We start from the raw sequence: 22,157 nt of genomic DNA on the forward strand, positions 1-22,157 counted from the left end.
CACTTGCTCTATATATTTATCCATGTTCAGGTCACCCCAGGCCATATCTATTCTTGACCAGGATTGGTGTGGGTTTGAAAAAAAGGTGTATTCACTATTCCCCTGGTGTCTTTCTCTCCATAGATCCAAAAGATTAAATTCTCTTATTAGTTCAAAAAATTTGTTAGGTAGGATTTTCCTATCTTGAATTTTTTTTTTGGTTGTTTTATAGTCCTTTTTTTTAATCAGTGATCGCATTGAAGTCTCCTAATATACACACATTTTTCCCTTCTAATTGTATTAATTGATCCTTTATTTTTTGGTAAAATTCTGATTGGTTTGTATTTGGGGCATATATCACCATCAAGACTGCAGGACTTTGACCAATTTTGATTTTCAAATTGAGTATTCTTCCGTCGGGATCAGCATAGATTAACTCTGGTTGTAGCCTCTCTTTTACATACACTGCTATGCCTCTTTTCTTTGTTTCTGCTAGCGCCGTGAACAGTTTCCCTAATTTTTTATTCTTTAGTAAGTTTTGATCTTGCGATCTAATGTGCGTTTCTTGTAAGCAGATTATGTCTGCTTCTTCCTTCTTCAATTTAATCATCGTTTGTTTTCTTTTTATAATTGAATTTAGTCCGTTTATATTAACTGAGAAAATTTTTAATAATTTCATATTTATTATAAAGAATACGGAGAGAGAGAAAGAGAGAGAAAAAGAAAAAGAGAGGGAGTAGAAAAATTTGCTTGCTCGCCAAAGCTCCCCTTCTTCGTTTATTGTGTGTTATTTATCTAAGTGTATGTTCTATTGTAGTTGGTGTTGTGTACTTTCCTTTCTACTTCCTTTTTGCTGTTGCTCTTGTTGTTACTCTATTTTCTTCTCTAAAACTGAGATCCTTCTCGCTTTCTGCACTTTGTTGTCCTTGCTCGTTTTCTTCTGGTCTGGTCTGAGGGGCTCCTTCAGAGCCAAGTGTGTTTTCTCCTTCCAAATTTTGTATGATAAAATTATCTGCTTTTTCGAAAGAATCGATCTTGTACTTTCTTCCTTTCCAGGTCACCAGCAGGCCTTCTGGGATCAGCCATCTATATGGGATTCCCCTTCTCATCAGTTTAGCGGTCAAGAAGTGAAACTCCCTTCGTCCCTCTCTAATTCTCTTGGGTACCTGTTTCAGTATAGTTATTTCTCTGTCGTTAAACAGAATTTGCTCGTTTCTTGTGTTTCTATAGATCGCGTCCCTTGCAGTTTTTTTCGTGAAACGGATATGTACCTCTCTTGGGACTTTGTTTTTTTTAGCATAATTTGTTTGGATCCTGAAGACCTCGTCTATATGATTTTTTACTTCTTCTTCATCTATCTGCAGATTTTCTGATAAAATTTTTACCATTTTGGAAGTCAGATCTTCGTCCGCCTGTTCGGGGACGTTTTGAAAACGAAGATAATAAGAGGCTTTCTCCATCTCTAGGACCGCCACAGCCCCTTCCAACTCCTTATTTTCCGCCCTTAATCTTCCCTCGACAATAACGATGTTTTTGTCTGTTTTTGTTATGTTTTCTTCCATTCTTCTGATTTTCAACTCGTGGTTAATGACCGTTTCTTGGATTGATCCCATTTTTGCCTCTAGGCCTTCGATTTTGTCTGCCATCTTCTTAAAATTTTTGTTGGTTTCTTCTTGGTTTTTAACCATCGTTTCTTGTGTTGCAATGGAAGTTTCTTGGCTTCTAGCCATAAATTCTTGGATCAAATCCAGAGAGGCTTGAATTGACTGTAATGTCGGTAATTGATTTTGTTTTTCTATCGAGGCCATCTCTGCAGTCTGTTTCAAGTTGAGGGTATTCGGGCTTCCTGCAATGTTTGTTTTCTTGGCTGTTTTGGTAAAGGTAGTTGACATGCTTGGAGGGGAATTGCTTATAAAATTGATAATACAAGATTCGTTTTTAAATAGTGCAGTTATCTAAAAGTATTTGGTTGTAAATTAAATTGCTTCTTTTCTATTCAGCGAATTTACAGATTTAAGCCACTTCTCCTTTTGCCCTCAGACCATATACCTAAACTTTCCTTTTTTATTTCATCGTAAATTGTCTAAAATATTTAAATGTCTTACTACTAAAAACCTAAACCTAAATCCCCAATTTCTTATAGAATTTACTAAGTGGATGGTTTTGTATATAGTTTATATTAACACTGTTTAAATGTTTTGGTTTAATCAATAAGTCTTCCTCTGATCCCCACTAAACCACAATTCCCTGTCACTTCTATCTTTTCAAGTCTTTTCAATGTACAACGTATATTATAAACAGGTTAATTACATAAAAACATAAAAACAGTTAATTAAATTTCAACTGAAATACTAAATATTATAGATTGTAAAAACTTATATGACGTTTTTTAACGTTAAAGATAGTTTTATAGAGTTAGAAATTCTACTTGTGCTGATATATTTAGTATACTTGTGTTAATGTATTTAATAAACTTATATACTTATACTTGTATATTTATGCTTCTATTTGTATGTCTTCTACTAACTATTAATAAGTAATTGATCTTCAATAAATATTAAATATTAGATATTAAATACTATGTTTTAAATATTAAATATTAACTATTAAATATTAAACATTAAATCCTACCACAAATACAATTCATTAAGTCTCTCAAACCTGTTAAGTCTACCAATAATTAATAACCAGTAATTAATAGTCAATAATGCTCACGATTAAATAACAGTTAGTAATATGGGAGTAAGATTCAGAAGATTTATACTCTACAATATTTGAAATATATTTGAAATGTGAAATAAATGCATACGAAATAAATAGATTATTTAAAATGCTCTAAGATTAATAAGTAAGCAAGTTTTGATAGGCAAATTTTGATGGTAATTAAGGGGTAAGAACAAGAAAAGAGGGAAAAAGGACGATAGGAGAGGGGGAGAAGAAAAGTTACTAACTAAAGAACTAGTTTAGATTAAGGGTTACAAACTAAAGAGCTAGCTTAAAGTAATTTAAAATAATTTACAAAAGTCCACTTTCCGGGCTGCCCTAAGGTGTTAGTCTTCCTTTTTCCGTGTATTCCGTGTGTTTTCCGTCGTTCCGCTTCGTTCTTCGGCGTCTGTTGTCGGCTCTCGTTCCTTCTGCGTCACTTCCACTCTCTCTCGCTGTACAACCGGTTTACCACCCCCCGATTGCTCTCCCAGCCTCAAACGAGGCAAAAAGACACGTCAAATAAATCGGCAAATCGGCAAATCTTCCTCTGCTTCGCCCACACCGCTCCTTTCTCCTTTCTTCTAATCCTTCTGTCTCACGCTACCGCTCGTCCGCTGCTCCGCCGCAATGCCTCTCCTTCGTTCTCCGTTTCTCCTTCCACCACGCCTTTCTCCTCTTCTGTGTAGCTTTGTTTCGCCGCTCTTCCTTCCAAGCCTACGTTGCAGACACTACTCCTCCGTTATTCCTCCACTTCTCGCTCTTCCACTTGTTGGATCGGTTGCCAACAAAACACACAGAAGTCAAGTCTGGCCGTCTCTTCTCACTTCTCCTCACTTCCTTCACTTCCGCTCATCCGCCATCCACTTCCTTCCCCACACTCCGACTTACTTTGCTTTCTTAAACTCACGCTCCGCACACAATGATTGCCGCTTTACCGCACTCCAGGAGACTCACAACTCTTGATGCAAAGGTAAACACAACACCTTCTGATTTGAATATTAGAAATTAATTCTCGCTGAGTACACCACCTGTAGTTTCGACTCCCTGGTGGTAGTTTGCTGCGGGCCTTTCGGCCTTTGGGTTGAGGTAAACCACGACTTTTTTTCCCGCCCACTCACGGGGATTTGCCTCTGTTTCCAGGGGGTTTTGCGCGACCCCCCTTCTTTGAGACTTCCCCTTTCTTTAGTACCCTCGACCGTGAGAGACTATCTCCGTTATCACGGCTAATGAGCGAAAACTTCAACTACAAACCTGGAACCCCAAGTTTGTACGTCGCACCGGCCCAGCCCCGCCCCGGAAGTCTCTACAGTGGTACTTCTACTTACGAACTTAATTTGTTCCGTTACCCGGTTTGTAAGTAGAAAGATTTGTAAGTAGATGCAATTTTTCCCATAAAAATCAATGTAAATGATTTCGAATAATGCATGCAAACCCACCCCAAAACTCACCCCTTTTGCCTTATTACTGCCTGCATTCTCATCTTTTTTCAGGGGCGGCTGGGGGGGGGCGTAAAGACAGTGGAGGCTGCCCAGAGAGAACCTCATGGGTGGATTGAAATGTGCAGGAAGCTGCCTGGTGGCTTGTCAGCCGGCAAGGCTTCCACCCTCCTTGAAAGTTTTCGGAGAGGGGCAGCATACAAATCTAATAAATAATAATAAAAAATAAATAAAAAGAAGAAGAGAGCAGAAAAGTTGTGAGGGACGGTAGAAGAACCCGCGTGAGGAAGTAGAAGGACAACCAGGGAGCAGAGTGGGGAGAGCCAGGCAGAGGAGGAGGGTGCAAGGCAGGGTTTATCCCCAGCCTTGATCCCGAAGGCCAATCCGTGAAGTGAGCATCGGAGTCGCTGCGGTCCTTTGGGGAGTTTTTGCCGGTCCATGGTGAGAATCCAGCACTACGGCAGGAAATGTGTTGCCCCCGCTGTGCTCTGGCTTCCATGTTTTTTAAATTATCAATGAGTCATCTGCTGGGTGGATTGTTTTTTATAGGGTGTTTTTTGGGGGGGGTGTTCAATTTTAATTAAATCAAGAGGCATAAACGATAATGACTATTTTTGGAATTTAAGTTATAGCATTTAATTAGGAAGAAAGTGAACAATTACAGATGGTAGACCCAGGCAACAAAAATAGGAGGAAGGAGGCAGCATTAGATCAAAAGTAGATGTACCCGGAATAATATATTAAAAATATAAATATATATAAAGGGAAAGATATGTTTAAGAAATAGCTCTGATGTTGACATGATTGAAACATTTATATATGTTAAAGGATTAAATAAAGTCCAGGAGGGAAGTGTTTTTAATAGGAAAGTGAACACAAGAACAAGGGGACACAATCTGAAGTTAGTTGGGGGAAAAGATCAAAAGCAACGTGAGAAAATATTATTTTACGGAAAGAGTAGTAGATCCTTGGAACAAACTTCCAGCAGACGTCGTAGATAAATCCACAGGAACTGAATTTAAACATGCCTGGGATAAACATATATCCATTGTAAGATAAAATACAGAAAATAGTATAAGGGCAGACCAGATGGACCATGAGGTCTTTTTCTGCCATCAGACTTCTATGTTTCTATGTTGAAATGAAGTTAAGGCTTCTGAATTGATAGTCTGCTAACCATAAAAGGGAGTAAGAGGAAGTAGAAAGGGAAGTAGGAAAGAGGTAGAGAAGGAGAAAGAAGGTAGAGGGAAGAGAGGGAGATAAAGGGAGGGGAGTAGTATGAAATATAGAAGGAAAGCAGACTGGAGATAAAAGTATGAAAGGAGAAAACCAAGGATATATGTTTATGATATTTCGGATAGAAATATATAACTGGATGTCTCAATAATATGGTATATGTACGAATGTTTGTGTAAGTTTGGTGGAAAAAATAGAAATTATTAAAAAAAATAAATGAGTGACCACACATATTTCTGGCGTCAAGAATATAAGTGCTGGAAAAGCTCCAGGGATTGTGGGGAAATGCAGATATTGGAAATGACAGCTGATTATGCACAAGAAGATCCACACGGGAGAAAAGTCTTGAAAGTGCTCCCAATGTGGTAAATTCTTTAGTGAGCATGGCAACATGATGATACCTCAGCGGAATCGCATGATGTAAGAGTGTCCAGATTGTGTGAAAGTTTCATTGGAAGGCCTCACCTCATGAGACAACAGAGGACTCATATATGGGGGGTAAATGTTCCCGCTAATATTTTTTCGGTGTGGGCGGAAAAGTATAGTGTCTGAGTGGCATGGAAGTATAAATAAATAAATAAATAAGCAAATAAATAAGCAAATAAATAAGCAAATAAACAAACAAACAAATAAAAATTAAATTAAATTTAAAAATTAAATTTAATTTAATAATTTAATTTAATTAAAAATTAAATTTAAAATTAAATTAAATTAAATTATTAAATTAAATAATTAAATTAAATTAAATTAAATTAATCTCCCCCCTGCCTCTGTGTGTGTGTGTTTCTATGTGAACTCTTGAACCATTTCCAAAAAAAAGGTGAGGGCTGGGGTTTTTTTTCTCTGTTATTATTTAAGTGCTTTTTACCATATGCTTTAAATCAAGAGTCACTTCTCTCTCTGTTTCTCTCTCTTTCCTGTCATTCTCTGCCTCATTTTCTCATTTCTCTTTTTTTCTCCCCTTTTTTCTATCATTTCTCTCTCTCCCTTCCTTCCACTCTTCTCTCTTTCTTGCTTTCTCTCTCTCTCTCTGGCTGGCATTTTGTCAGACTTTGAAGACATAGATTTTCTCCATATGTGTTTGTGTGTGTAGGTGGGTGTGTTTGTTTTTTTATTCAATCCATATACACTGTTTCCCCGAAAATAAGACATCCTGAAAATAAGTCCCACAGGGCTTTTCAGGACATGCATTGAAATAAGCCCTGTCCTGAAAATAAGCCCCCTCCCCAATACTTTCTGGGGAAAAGAGGAACATGCTGGGAAGTGTTCTTTCCCTGGCGGGGACTCTTTTACACAAGAAAGTGAGAGAAAGCGAGAGCAGGTGTGCAAACACCCGCAGGACTAGCTCGGCTCATATGGGCTCTGCGTACATCATTTTGAAATGCGCTCCTCCCTGTGAAAAACAGCAGACAACCTTCGAAGCCTTCATCGCAGGCAGGAGCATGTTTCAAAATTCTGCAGAAGGCAGCCCAGAGCAGCCAAACCAGTTTAGCAAGTGAGGGAGTCAGAGAAAAGGTGCAGAGCCAAAAGCGAGGGCGACAGGAACCTCTGCTTCTCAAGCCCTGGGCTCATCTGGGCTCTGCCTATGTTAGTTTGAAACGCCTCCTGCTTGCTCGCCGGCTCAGGTCTTTTCATCCACCACCTGTCTCCTTCAGATGGGGGATGCAGGCAAGGGCGGTGCATTTTAATGCCCGCCCTTGCCTGCAGGACACTAATCCTCCCCCGCCTCCTAATATCGGGGAAAGCAGGAGGGGGAAGAAACTCTCGCAGGCTGCATAAGGTATCTGAGCTGACAGCCAAAGTTCTAGTTGGGCTGAGCTGCGCTTCCTTCCTTGCCAGTACAGTGGTACCTCATGATACGAACTTAATTGGTTCCAGGAGGAGGTTCGTAAGGTGAAAAGTTCGTAAGACGAAACAATGTTTCCCATAGGAATCAATGTAAAAGCAAATAATGCGTGCAAATCCTTCAGGAAAATCCCAAACTTTAGAAGGGAGGCGAACAGAGGGCAGGGAGGAGCAGCTAAAGGGGGCGGGTGGAAGAAGCAAGGCTAGGCTAAAGGGTGAGTGGGAAGGAAGAAAGGCAAGGGAGGCGCCCTTCCCTTTTCTTTCTTCAAAAGACACCCTTTCAGTGCCTCTGCAGGCACGCTGTTCTCTGCAAAGTCTTTCCCCCTCCAAGCCGCCCCTCCCTTTTCTTATTTCAAAAGACACCCTTTCAGTGCCTTTGCAAGCACGCTGTTCTCTACAAAGTCTTTCCCCTCCAAGCCGCCCCTCCCTTTTCTTTCTTCAAAAGACACCCTTTCAGTGCCTCTGCAAGCACGCTGTTCTCTGCAAAGTCTTTCCCCCTCCAAGCCGCCCCTCCCTTTTCTTTCTTCAAAAGACACCCTTTCAGTGCCTCTGCAAGCACGCTGTTCTCTGCAAAGTCTTTCCCCCTCCAAGCCGCCCCTCCCTTTTCTTTCTTCAAAAGACACCCTTTCAGTGCCTCTGCTAGCACGCTGTTGTCCTACTTTTGTTAATGCAAAGTCTTTCCCCCTCCAAGCCGCCCCTCCCTTTTCTTTCTTCAAAAAAGGGGGGGGAAAGAAACCCCTTCATCCCAGCAGCAGCGGCTTGGGTTCGTAAGGTGAAAATAGTTTGGAAGAAGAGGTAAAAAAATCTTAAACACCAGGTTCGTATCTCGAAAAGTTCGTTAGAAGAGGCGTTCGTAAGATGAGGTACCACTGTACTTGAGTTTAGCAGCTCTGTGTGCCGGTTGGCTGGTCTCTTTAGGAAATAAAAGCTTGAAAAATACAGAAACTCTCCTCATGAGGTTAAGCAATTAACAACTTCTCGCAGTGAGAAGAGTTTCTCTACCGTGCAAGGGTTTTTTCTGTAAAGAGACCAGCTGAGAGATACACAGAGCTGCCAAACTCCAGTACCAGTAAGACACCTGTCTCGCGCCCCACCCCCTTGGTGATCTGCTCCGCCCTCCCAGCCACCCCAAATTGTGTCTTATTTTCAGAAGGAAACAGCATCTACAATTATATAATCTATCCCTAGCATTTCAAGATTTATTTGATGATAGTCCTTTGTATTGCTGAGAAATCTTGATTGACCCGATTAAATCTCTAACTATTTTATAAACAATTAAAATACTACTTTTCTTTTAATCTTACAGACAAAGAGAATGGCAATAAGAGCACTCTGGACAATTGTAAATAAGAACCAACGTTGAAAAGGGAAGAAAATCAAGCGGAAAATCAAAATATTACCATTTCGTTCAGAAAACCATACAATTCCTACAGCAGCTGTTACACGAGAGAGAAAATCAAGACAGATTTCAAACTCGAATAAGCAGATTAAGAAGAACTCAAGGAAAGGTTACATGAAAAGTCAAAGAAGATTATTTTTCAATCAGAAAACAATGAAATATCTGGAAGTCAATGAGGAGGAAAAGGTCAATAGTAAAATCATGTAGAGAAGACAGGAATGAAAGCCTCTCCCACCACTAAACAAAGCATTGCCCCTATTTTTGGTGACCTCAACTGTGGGAAAGCAACATAAATTTGCCTAATGTTGAAAACAAAGAGATTGTAAATCATAGCTGTTTTTGCAATGAGGAGCTAGACATGCGAAAAGCATACGTATTATCTCAATGTAGCAAAATCTGATCAGAACAGCTCCCTTGTGATTCATGGAAGCAACCACACAAGAGGGAAACCACAAAAGTGCTCCCTATATGCTAAGTCTTTTAGTGCACATGGCAACATGGTGGAATACCAGAAGACACACATGGAAGAGAAAACATATGACTGTGCAGATTGTGTAAATGTTTCTTTAGAAATTCTCAGGTCATGAGACACTAAAGGACACACACGAGAATAAAAGGATTTGAACATCCTTTTCTGTGAGAAAGATTTCAAAGAGAGAATTCCAGTCTGCTGAACTACCAGACTCGCAAAGAAAACATTTGAATGTGCTGAGTATGGAAAAAATTAGTAGTAATTTCAGTCATGAAACACCAGAGGACTCACACAGGAAAGAAATCATTTGAATGTCCTGAGTGTGGGAAAAGTTTTAGTCAGAATTCTGACCTGGTGAAACACCAGAGGACTGACACAGGAGAGAAACCCTTTGAATGTCCTGACTGTGGGAAAAGTTTTAGTCAGAATTCCAACCTGGTGCAACACCAGAGGACTCACACAGGAGAGAAACCCTTTGAATGTCCTGACTGTGAGAAAGGTTTTAGTCAGAATTCTAACCTGGTGAAACACCAGAGGACTCACACAGGAGAGAAACCCTTTGAATGTCCTGACTGTGAGAAAAGTTTTAGTCAGAAGTTTGACCTGGTGAAACACCAGAGGACTCACACAGGAGAGAAACCCTTTGAATGTCCTGACTGTGAGAAAGGTTTTAGTCAGAATTCTAACCTGGTGAAACACCAGAGGACTCACACAGGAGAGAAACCCTTTGAATGTCCTGACTGTGAGAAAAGTTTTAGTTGTAATTCCAGCCTGGTGAAACACCAGAGGACTCACACAGGAGAGAAACCCTTTGAATGTCCTGACTGTGAGAAAGGTTTTAGTCAGAATTCTGACCTGGTGCAACACCAGAGGACTCACACAAGAGAGAAACACTTTGAATGTCCTGACTGTGAGAAAGGTTTTAGTCAGAATTCTGACCTGGTGAAACACAAGAGGACTCACACAGGAGAGAAACCCTTTGAATGTCCTGACTGGGAAAAGTTTTAGTCGTAATTCCAGCCTGGTACAACACCAGAGGACTTACAAAGGAGAGAAACCCTTTGAATGTCCTGTCTGTGGGAAATGTTTTAGTCAGAATTCTAACCTGGTGAAACACCAGAGGACTCACACAGGAGAGAAACCCTTTGAATGTCCTGACTGTGAGAAAAGTTTTAGTCGTAATTCCAGCCTGGTGAAACACCAGAGGACTCACACAGGAGAGAAACCCTTTGAATGTCCTATCTGTGGGAAATGTTTTAGTCAGAATTCCAACCTGGTGCAACACCAGAGGACTCACACAAGAGAGAAACACTTTGAATGTCCTGACTGTGAGAAAGGTTTTAGTCAGAATTCTGGCCTGATGATACACAAGAGGACTCACACAGGAGATAAACCCTTTGAATGTCCTGACTGTGGGAAAAGTTTTAGTCAGAATTCCAACCTGGTGCAACACCAGAGGACTCACACAGGAGAGAAACACTTTGAATGTCCTGACTGTGGGAAATGTTTTAGTCGTAATTCCAGCCTGGTGAAACACCAGAGGACTCACACAAGAGAGAAACACTTTGAATGTCCTGACTGTGAGAAAAGTTTTAGTCAGAATTCTGGCCTGATGAAACACAAGAGGACTCACACAGGAGAGAAACCCTTTGAATGTCCTGACTGTGGGAAAAGTTTTAGTAAGAATTCCAACCTGGTGCAACACCAGAGGACTCACACAGGAGAGAAACCCTTTGAATGTCCTGACTGTGGGAAAAGTTTTAGTCAGAATTCTGACCTGGTGAAACACCAGAGGACTCACACAGGAGAGAAACCCTTTGAATGTCCTGACTGTGGGAAATGTTTTAGTCAGAATTCCGACCTGGTAAAACACCAGAGGACTCACACAGGAGAGAAACCCTTTGAATGTCCTGACTGTGGGAAAAAATTTAGTCAGAATTCCGACCTGGTAAAACACCAGAGGACTCACACAGGAGAGAAACCCTTTGAATGTCCTGAGTGTGGGAAAAGTTTTAGTCAGAATTCCGACCTGGTGCAACACCAGAGGACTCACACAGGAGAGAAACCCTTTGACTGTCCTGTCTGTGGGAAAAGTTTTAGTCAGAATACCAACATGATCAAACACCAGAGGATTCACACAGGAGAGAAACCCTTTGAATGTCCTGACTGTGAGAAACGTTTTAGTCAGAATTCTGACCTGGTGAAACACAAGAGGACTCACACAGGAGAGAAACCATTTGAATGTCCTGACTGTGAGAAAGGTTTTAGTCAGAATTCTGACCTGGTGAAACACAAGAGGACTCACACAGGAGAGAAACCCTTTGAATGTCCTGACTGTGGGAAAAGTTTTAGTAAGAATTCTGACCTGGTGAAACACAAGAGGACTCACACAGGAGAGAAACCCTTTGAATGTCCTGAGTGTGAGAAAGGTTTTAGTCAGAATTCTGACCTGGTGAAACACAAGAGGACTCACACAGGAGAGAAACCCTTTGAATGTCCTGACTGTGGGGAAAAATTTAGTCAGAATTCCAGCCTGGTGGAACACCAGAGGACTCACACAGGAGAGAAACCCTTTGAATGTTCTGACTGTGGGAAAAGTTTTAGTCAGAATTCCAACCTGGTGCAACACCAGAGGACTCACACAGGAGGGAAACCCTTTGAATGTCCTGAATGTGGGAAAAGTTTTAGTCAGAATTCCAACCTGGTGCAACACCAGAGGACTCACACAGGAGAGAAACCCTTTGAATGTCCTGACTGTGGGAAACGTTTTAGTCAGAATTCCAACATGGTAAAACACAAGAGGACTCACACAGGAGAGAAACCCTTTGAATGTCCTGACTGTGGGAAACGTTTTAGTCAGAATTCTGACCTGGTGAAACACAAGAGGACTCACACAGGAGAGAAACCCTTTGAATGTCCTGAGTGTGAGAAAGGTTTTAGTCAGAATTCTGACCGGGTGAAACATTAGAGGACTCACACAGGAGAGAAACCCTTTGAATTTCCTGACTGTGGGGAAAAAATTAGTCAGAATTCCAGCCTGGTGCAACACCAGAGGACTCACAAAGGAGAGAAACCCTTTGAAGGTCCTGACTGTGAGAAAAGTTTTAGTCAGAATTCCGACCTGGTCCTGTCTGTGGGAAAAGATTTAGTGATCGTTCCAGCCTAGTGAAACACAAGAGGACTCACACAGGAGAGAAACCCTTTGAATGTCCTGACTGCAGGAAAAGTTTTAGTTAGAATTTCATCTTGATCAGACACCAGAGGACTCACACAGATGAGAAACCCTTTTAATGTAGGAAAAGTTTTAGTCGTAAGTTCAGCCTGGTGCGAAACCTTTTGAATGAACTGAGTGTGCGAAAAGTTCTAACCTGGTGCAAAACCAGAGGACTCATACAGGAGGAAAACCCTTTCAATGTCCTGATTGTGGGAAAGGTTTCAGTCATGATTCCCATCTTGTGATACACCAGAGAACTCACGCAGGAGAGAAACTCTTTGAATGTCCTGATTCCTGGATTATTGCATCCCTCTCATCCTTGACACAAACTGTTTCAACTCCTACCCTCAAAACGTTGCTACAGAGCACTGGACACCAAGACAACTAGACACAAGAATAGTTTTTCCCCAAACACCATCACTCTGCTAAACAAATAATTCCCTCAACACTGTCAAACTATTTACTAAGTCTGCACTTTCCTCCCACTAATGACTGTATGACTGTAACTTTTTGCTTGTATCCTTAAGATTTTTATTAATATTGATTATTCCTTCATTTCTTATTTGGCCCCTAAAATCATTAAGTGTTGTATCTCATGATTCTTGACAAATGTATCTTTTATGTACACTGAGAGCATATCCACCAAGACAAATTCCCACTTGGGCAATAAATAATTCTATGAATATTCTTATTGTTGGAAAGGTTTTAGTCATAATTCTAGCCTGATGAAACACCAAAGGACTCACACAGGAGAGAAACACTATGAATGTTCTGGTTGTGGGAAAGTTTCAGTCTTATTTCCCATCTTGTGATATACCACTGATGTTAAAAAAATTATGAACAGATAAAAAATCTGGCAACGGGCCTGGAAAAGCGGGAACAGCTGGCTCTGGAGCAGGAGGATGAAGCAGAGAATCAGGATTTACTGAAACAAGTAGGGAGCCCTGAAACACGGGATGTACACGAAGAGGCAGTCAGGCGATAAATCACTGGATTGATGACCTTTTCGACAGGCAAATGTTCCGGATAAAGAATTTTAAAAATGCTTTTCTCTCCAATCAGAAATACAATATAAAATACCAACAACATCAAATTGCATCACAATAAGTCAATTTTGAGATTACGGTGTACAAATCCAATGCTACCTCCTTTATTTTTGACATCTGGACAGAAATAGCTTACATTATACTAATAAGCTATTAACTAATACACTTTTTAAGCTGTTCCTAATTTTGATCACCTCTAATTGATTTGGCTGTAATATTTCAAATTTCTCCGTATCAATTTTCATGTACATTTGTTAACCTTTTTAATAGTAAATGTCCTTTAAAATAAAAGAATCTATGAATAACACCCTCCTCCCAAAAAACCTTCCAATAATGAATTCAAGGGGGGAAAGCCAAATAGTATACAGTGATCCCTCGATTTTTGCAGGGGATGCGTTCCGAGACTGCCCGCGAAAGTTGAATTTCCGCGAAGTAGAGATGCGGAAGTAAATACCGTATTTTTGGCTATGAACAGTATCACAAGCCCTCCCTTAACACTTTAAACCCCTAAATTGCAATTTCCCATTCCCTTAGCAACCATTTAGATTATTACTCACCATGTTTCTTTATTAAAGTTTATTAAAAGAAATATTTATTAAAAGTGGATGAAAGTTTGGTGATGACATATGACGTCATCGGGCAGGAAAAACCGTGGTATAGGGGAAAAAACCGCAAAGTATTTTTAATTAATTTTTTTAAAAAACCGTGGTATAGACTTTTCGCGAAGTTTGAACCCGCGAAAATCGAGGGAACACTGTACAGTGATCCCTCGATTTTCACGTGGGTTGCATTCCCAGACTGCCCGCAAAAGTCAAATTTCCGCGAAGTAGAGATGTGGAAGTAAAAACACCATTTTTTGCTATGGACAGCCAAAAACTACCCCCGCGCACCCTTTTCCAAAGCCGCGCAAGGAGCCGGGATTGAAGTTGGGGGCAGGGAACGACAAAAGTGCGGAGGCTGGCAAAGATTGTTTTGAATGTCAGCCGCCCCCGCCCCCCCCAGCGCCTCCGGCCCCCTTGACGCTACCCCCTGCCTGCCTGATCCGCCCCTCTCATCGGCTTTCTTGGGGCACGGGTCCTCCTGCAGCAGCGCTGGTGGCTACAGCTTCTCGTCCTCCTCATTCGGCCGCTAGCCGCTCTGAGCGCTTTGAGAATGCCCGCCCCACCCCTATCGCAGTCCCTTAGCTGAGAGCACTTTCGTCCCAGCTGTCAGTGAGGGGGCTGCAGGAGAGGGAGGCAGGTGTTCTCTCACAGAGAGAGCAAGAGATAGGGCGAGATAGAAAGGAGAGAGAGAGAGAGAGAGAGTAAAAAAGAGAGAGAGAGAGAGAGAGAGCAACGGATGAGTCTGTTGGCCTGGAGAAACCCCCATGGGCTTTGAACCCTGCCCGGCTTCTCCGGCTGTGTCCAGGGACCACACCAATGTCCCCTGTAAGGCGTGCTGCCATGCACACAAAAACAACCCCCAGTGCAGTCTTTTCCAAGGCCGCACTGGGGAGCTGGGCATTGGAGTTGGAGCGGGGAGGGACAAGGAACCAGGGAAGGTTCACACACGCCTATGTGTGTGAGCTCCCCATTCCACTGTCAGCCTACCATACACCTGGGGGTGGGTGGGGAGGCTGAGCACTCCACCGCAAACTTCAAAGAGGCTCCGCGGCTCCCTCTCCTTCCCCACCGCCTGTGTCTATCGCTGGCGCCTCCCGCCAAGGTGGGGATTGGGCCCAGAGGAGGTGGTGAGTCTCTGTGCCCGCTCGCTGAGGCACCCCTGTATCCGAAGCCAAAGTGACAGCGGCGAGAACGTCCCCCTCGATCTCATCTCACCCGAGATAAAGGAAGGTCTGCCGAAAGCTGAGCCGGGCACAACACACACACATACATGCACACACCCGCCTCCTCCTTCTCTTTGAGTTGCCAGCTCCTGTTTTCTCAATGGGGATTGAATGGGAGTCAGGGGGAGGGGTAGAGGCTTGTCGGGTGAGTTCTCCGTGGGGAGAGAAGAGGGAGGGTGAAAGAGGGAAAAGACAAGAGAGAGAAGTGGGGAGAAAGAAAAGGGAAAGAATAGGGAAAGAGAGGGAGGGAAAGAAGTGGAGAGGAAGGAAGGAGAGAGGGAAGGAAGGGGGAGAAAGAGGAAGAGAGAAAGGGAGGGGGGAGGAAGAGATAGCAAGAAAGATAGTAAGAAAGAGACTGAGTGAGAAAGCAAGCAAGAGAGAAAAGGAGAGGAAGGAGGGAGGGAGAGAAGAAAGGAAGGAGAAATGGAGAGAAAAGGAAAGAAGGAAGGAAGAAGAAATGGAGGGAACAAGGAAGGAAGGAAGTTAGGAAGAATGAAATGAATGGAGGGGCAGAGGAAGGAAGGACTTTTTGGGGGGATGTAAATTTTCAAAAGAAATTCTCTCAACATACATTCAAACAATACAGTGTACCATCTAGTTTTCCATGAATAAAATGCGGTATTTTGTTAGTAACTAATATCAATCATCAAAAAAGTTGCAAATGTTTTTTTTCTAAAGTTGTCATCCAGGTACATACTTTTCTTTTAATTAAGTTCCCTCCTTAATGTTCCTTCAAAAAGTACACCAATTATATTTCTAACATATTAACCATTACGACAAAGTGCTTCCTTCTTTCTTTATACATTTTTCTATAAACCAAGAAAACCTTGTACAGCCAATCAGATGTTAACAAAAGAAAATTAAAAACAAAACATAAACTTTTGTGAATTTCAGACTTCCCCTCTAAATAGTAAGTTCCCATTTTGTTTTTTACTTTAAAATAAGGTATTTGCAGTGTGCATAGGGATTTGTTCATTTTTTTTAATAGTCCGGCCCTCCAACAGTCCGAGGGACCGTGAACTGGCCCTCTGTGTAAAACGTTTGGGGACCCCTGATCTATACCCTGTGAAATCATGATACCCTACTCTAATTTTATTGCTGTATACTCAGAGGAATCCTCATACCCTATTCTAATTATATCGCTGTAAACCGAGCAGAATCCTCATACCCTACTATAATTGTATCACTGTAAACCCAGTGGAATCATCATGCCCTATTCTAAAAAGCAAAAAAGAGAGAGAAAAGAAAAGAAAAAACCCTCTAATAACTCATTTGAATCAACCTCTAAGTATATCACTGCATACCCAGCTGAATCTTCATACCTTACTCTAATTATATCACTGCATACCCTCTGGAATCATCATGCCCTACTCTAAATATATTGATCCCAATAGATAAAAAGAAAAGTTCCCTTTCTTTAAAACAAATTAAATTATAACCATTCATAAATTTACAAAAAAGTTTTTTTAAATAATCATCATAATCTACCTTTTTAAATTATAATGTGTTTGTGTAATTCCATAAGTTCTATAATCAATTATAGAACTTATTATTTCCTTTTCTTAAAAAAATTAAAAAGATCAAACATAATCCTCCTTATTTTCTATTTTCATAATTCTTATAATTCTATTTCTGTAAATTATATATCATAATTAAGTTTATTAATCAGACACCTAGATAAATTCCATAATCATTACTTATTTGATAATAATTATTCATAATAAAAGCCTGTTAACTGTAACATTCATTCTAGTTATTATTTTCCTTTGTTTTTTTCGCTACCTCTGCACCACACCTCTCCTCCCAATATTTTAAAAAATATGATTAAACTAGTCATTAATATTAATCATCCCTTTAAAAAACATGACCATTTTCCATGTTTCATTATTTCACTATTCAAAATTTTTACCCAGAAAATAATTTAATAAATCCAAAAATATATTAATTAAACATTATCATATATGCAACTTAAGTAACTTTTTTCACTTTAATTAATTCCCCCTCCATCAGACCATTCTATCTCCTAACCAATATCATTCCCTTTGTCATTATAATTTCCTTATAATATAAACCAATTAAAATTAAAATTTCTTAACATCTTTACATCATTACATCTTTTTACATAATTTAATTCTTAGAGATATAAATCTGTATCATAATTTCAGTCTTTTCCCTTAAAACTCTTGTCGTTATTATCAGTCATATTTCCACTCCATAATTCTTTCTCAGAATGCAACTCCAATCTGTCTCTGATAGAAAAATCCAGTATGTAAAAGTTTGTTCTATTGCCAATTTATGTAACCATGTCTCTGCAAAGTTCCTTTGTTCCAAAACAATGCTGATATCGTCCTTTCTTCATAAAAATAAATACATAACAAAGAGAATCCATTCTTCCAACCATACAGCCGATAAGGGACCATATGTTGCCCTCTTACAAATACAAACCACAAGTCTCGATGCAGTAACTCCTCAAAACCAGAAGACGGCAGACCATAAGCAAAGCTGATACCTCTCTTCCTTGAATACAAAGGGAAATAACTTCAATGAAAAAAGAACTTCATCCAAATTTAATGTTTAATGTTTCCAAATGTAAAATAATGCACTTGGGGAGAAGGAATATTGCATTGTCAGTTCTGTGTTAGCAAAAACTTCAGAAGAGAAGGATTTAGGGGTAGTGATTTCTGACAGTCTCAAAATGGGTGAGCAGTGTGGTCGGGCAGTAGGAAAAGCAAGTAGGATGCTTGGCTGCATAGCTAGAGGTATAACAAGCAGGAAGAGGGAGATTGTGATCCCCTTATATAGAGCGCTGGTGAGACCCCATTTGGAATACTGTGTTCAGTTCTGGAGACCTCACCTACAAAAAGATATTGACAAAATTGAACGGGTCCAAAGACGGGCTACAAGAATGGTGGGAGGTCTTAAGCATAAAACGTATCAGGAAAGACTTAATGAACTCAATCTGTATAGTCTGGAGAACAGAAGGAAAAGGGGGGACATGATCAATACATTTAAATATGTCAAAGGGTTAAATAAGGTTCAGGAGGGAAGTGTTTTTAATAGGAAAGTGAACACAAGAACAAGGGGACACAATCTGAAGTTAGTTGGGGGAATGATCAAAGGCAACATGAGAAAATATTATTTTACTGAAAGAGTAGTAGATCCTTGGAACAAACTTCCAGCAGATGTGGTTGGTAAATCCACAGTAACTGAATTTAAACATGCCTGGGATAAACATATATCCATCCTAAGATAAAATACAGGAAATAGTATAAGGGCAGACTAGATGGACCATGAGGTCTTTTTCTGCCGTCAGACTTCTATGTTTCTATGTTTCTCAAATAAAATCCAAATGAAGTCCAAATTTGAAGTCCATAAAAGCCTTTAGAGCTCTTCAAAAGAGAAGAGAAGATATTAGGCACTTTGCTGTAATTCAAAGTTCAAAATCTTAATTGGAGGGCACTAAATAAAATTGCTCTATTTCTATAAATCTTAAGAATTTAAATGAATAGTTTGGCTGGGGAAATTCACACCCGATCCCAGAGCTCCTTGGGATCAACCAGGACACCTGCAGCCCTCTTCAGGTGTTGGAATATGTGTGTGGGGGGGAGATACTTTTGAAGGAGATACAAGGAAGCTGAGAGCTAGTTTCTGTCCCACGGGTAAGATTTTCTTCAGAACCAATCCCAACATAAAGGTCTTTTATTTGTTCATTGTACTCCTTATCTTTGCATTTTTACCATGTAAGAAATTAAATTTCTGATGATGTAAAAATAGCTCATAACTCACCTTGCTAGACAGTATCATATCAAGTGTCGTTAGTAGAAATAAAAAGAGGATGCATTTTTTTGTGGGTGATTCGACTGTTAGAGGTGTTGATTTGGGACAGAGTAAAGATGTGTTGAAGCTGATGAGGTGTCTCCCAGGGGCCACTGCCAGCAGGGACAGGAGGCGGATGACAAATATTGTCAAGGCTGTGAGTAAAGGTAATAACGTTGATGTGGTGGTGCATCTTGGCACAAATGATTTGTCCCAGAGAATGTTAATGTAGTAAAAAGAGATTTCCAATGTCTTAGTGTGGAGATGGGCAGAATAACTGATTCAGTGACTTTCTCAGAGGTGTTACCGGTTTGTGGCCAGGAGGATAAAACAACTTGTATCAGAGAGTTTAATATGGGGGCTTCCGGTTTGGTGGAGATCGCGGCGGGACATCTTTGGCAGGGCTCTGCCAGGCGATCCCTTCTACCCCCTCCGAAGGTCGCATTTGCGATCGGATCGGGCTCGGATGGCCCGATCCCAGAACAGGGGGCTCTCCTCTGCCCGAGGAGCCATCGCTGAGACTCCGGAGGCAGCGGTTCGCCCCGCAGCTTCGAAGACGGGAGAACCGATCCTCTTTGTTTAAGAGGACCGGCCAGCGCTTTCTTCCCTCGCCCAGCGGGAAGCCGAGAAAAATTTTTGAAGTGAAAGTTCCACATTTAATCTACTGAAAAAGAATACATTTGATAAAGGACCTAAGGTAAAAAATTTCCTCTTTGTTTCAAGATAAAAATTTGAAGATTTGATCGTTCGAAAGCCTCAAGGGAAAGCTTTCTTTAACGAGGCGAAAGTGAAAGTTTTTTTCTCTTTGAGTCTCATCCGCAAATAACAGCCGAGACTAACTTTTTTCATTTCATTGTTTCCATTTTGTATTTGGATTTTGAAATCTATAAAACATTTTTTCTACCTTATGCTTTAATAAAAGAGCTTAAATTGGAAATGACTATTTAAAAGACTTTAATGCCTAAAAGAAATTAGCAATGAAGAGCAAAATTTCTTTACTATAGTCTGTCAAAAGCATTGTGCTCCGGGCTGACATCTTAACAGCGGAGGAACATAACCTTGTTGCCTTTTTTCTTTCACTCTGTTGTCTCTGCAACATAATAACATCATATAACAACTTGAAAATAAAAGTGAATTAGAAGGAACTGATACCTTTCCTTTGGAATATTCACCCTTGGACTAACCTAATTGGATTACTTGCTGATTGTTTTTGGATTACTTTGGATTACTTGCTGATTGCCCTTTTCTTGGGATTATTTTTTTGAAAACTTTTTCACATCTGTCTGGACATATGAACTTCTGACTTTTAACCTGACTCCATTTTGAGATCTATTTTTCTTCGCCTTTGTCTTGGATTTGGAAAAGAACACAGACTCCATTTTAACCACAAGAAAATTATTAATTTGATTTTCTTTTTGAGACCTGCAATCGGGATTAACTATAATTGTATTTTCTGACATCAGGATTCATATTTTTCATTTATAATTTCTTGATTTATAAGAAGACTATAACTATATACATTGTGTTTTTTCTTTGATTAATTAATCCTTTTTTGATTCCTTTCTGATTTTCTTTTTTTTTATTTCTATCTGTAAAAGAGGTTTGAATTGAAGACTATGCATTGTTAGTAAACCTTGGTTCCCTGCTCTATTTTATTGAAATATTCCCCCGCTTTTTTTTTTCCTTTTTTTCTCTCTCCTTTTACTGCTTTATTAAGTCTTTTCTCCTTTCCTCCTTTTTCTTTACCTCCCTAAAATCTCCCTTTTTAAAATAGTTATTATTCTTAATAACAACAACATATATTAAGAACAACATATATTGGATTTTGAATTTTGAATTTTTTATTTTTCTTTTGACAACTGAATAGTTATAATTCAAGGTTAATTGTTAATAAAATAGTTTGAATAGATTTGGAATTTATAGAAATTTTCTCCCTTTCACCACATACAAATTTAGATTGATTTAAATTAATTCGAATTTTAAACAGTGGATTCAAATTTGACAATGTCAACTTCTTCAACGGTTGTCAAAACGGTTAAAAAACAAACCACAGCAACAATCTCTTCTCCACAAGTGTCCCCTCGTCCTTCCCCGACGCACCAGGCGTCAGCTATGTCTTCTAAGGATAAAGAAAAAGACAAAACAACGCAGCCCAACTTTGCAACATTACAAGAAACTTTAAACAATATGCAGGACCTCATTCTTAAATCTCAAGAGGATGCTACCCAACAAAGAGAGGCTATAAAAGAGGAAGCAACACAACAAAGGGAAGCTATAAAAGCAGACTTGGCAGAATTTAAAAAGGAGATGGCCCAACTGAAAGTTGATATGGGCGAGGTGAAAGACCAGATAAAGGTGATCCAACAAACACTACAAGAAAGTGATGATCGAGTGAAAAAGGTTGAAGAGAAATCCGATAAAAATGCAAAAAGAATTGATTATCTTGAAGGGAGAGCTGATGCAAGACACAGAAGACATGATGAATCAATTATTCAGCTGGAGATGCAACGTGCTTCGTATGGACTACGATTTCAGAATATGAAAGAGGAAAAAGATGAAGATTTAAAAATGACTATGGCGGAAACGATTGGAGGAATACTCCAGGAGGATCCTGCTGCGCTAGTGAAAGAAATCGATGAAGTTTACAGGACTTCGAATAGTTACATCCGTCGCCACAATCTCCCAAGAGAGATTCATATCAAATTCACCAGGAAAACCTTACGAGATGATATACTTCATTGGGCAAGAAATTCCAAACTCCAACATCAAGGAGTGGAAATAAAAATACTAAAACAAGTTCCAAGAAGTGTCAGAGAGAGCAGAAGAGATTACCAGTTTCTTACCAGAATCTTGATCAAAGAAAATATAACCTATCGTTGGTTAATCCCACAAGGTCTTTCTCTGACATGGCGTTCTACAAGATACAAGCTGGAAAATGTAGAACAAGCTAGGTATTTCTTTGAAAATAGTGGCATTAGCCACATGGACTTTTCAGATAAACAACAAGAGGCTCAACAACAACCAGCACAACAGCAACCAGGGGAGATACTAGCAATCCAACAAGAAGAACTTCTGGGGGCCACCGCTCAAATAATAGAGCAGGACCAAGGTGCTATAAGAAGAGTTCAGCCTCAACGAGAAACCAAAAAACCTACTAAATGACAACAACTAAAGATCTAAAGA

At 40.0% G+C, this 22,157-nt stretch overlaps 1 pseudogene; it reads left to right on the forward strand.

Moving 5' to 3' along the window:
- The window catches only part of LOC139159263 (zinc finger protein 850-like), a 40,507-nt pseudogene extending 27,533 nt beyond the window's left edge, over window positions 1–12,974 (forward strand).
- The last annotated feature ends 9,183 nt before the right edge of the window (window positions 12,975–22,157 follow it).

The sequence above is a fragment of the Erythrolamprus reginae genome, chromosome 2 (assembly GCF_031021105.1).
Source record: "Erythrolamprus reginae isolate rEryReg1 chromosome 2, rEryReg1.hap1, whole genome shotgun sequence".
NCBI classification, from domain to species: Eukaryota; Metazoa; Chordata; class Lepidosauria; order Squamata; family Dipsadidae; genus Erythrolamprus; species Erythrolamprus reginae.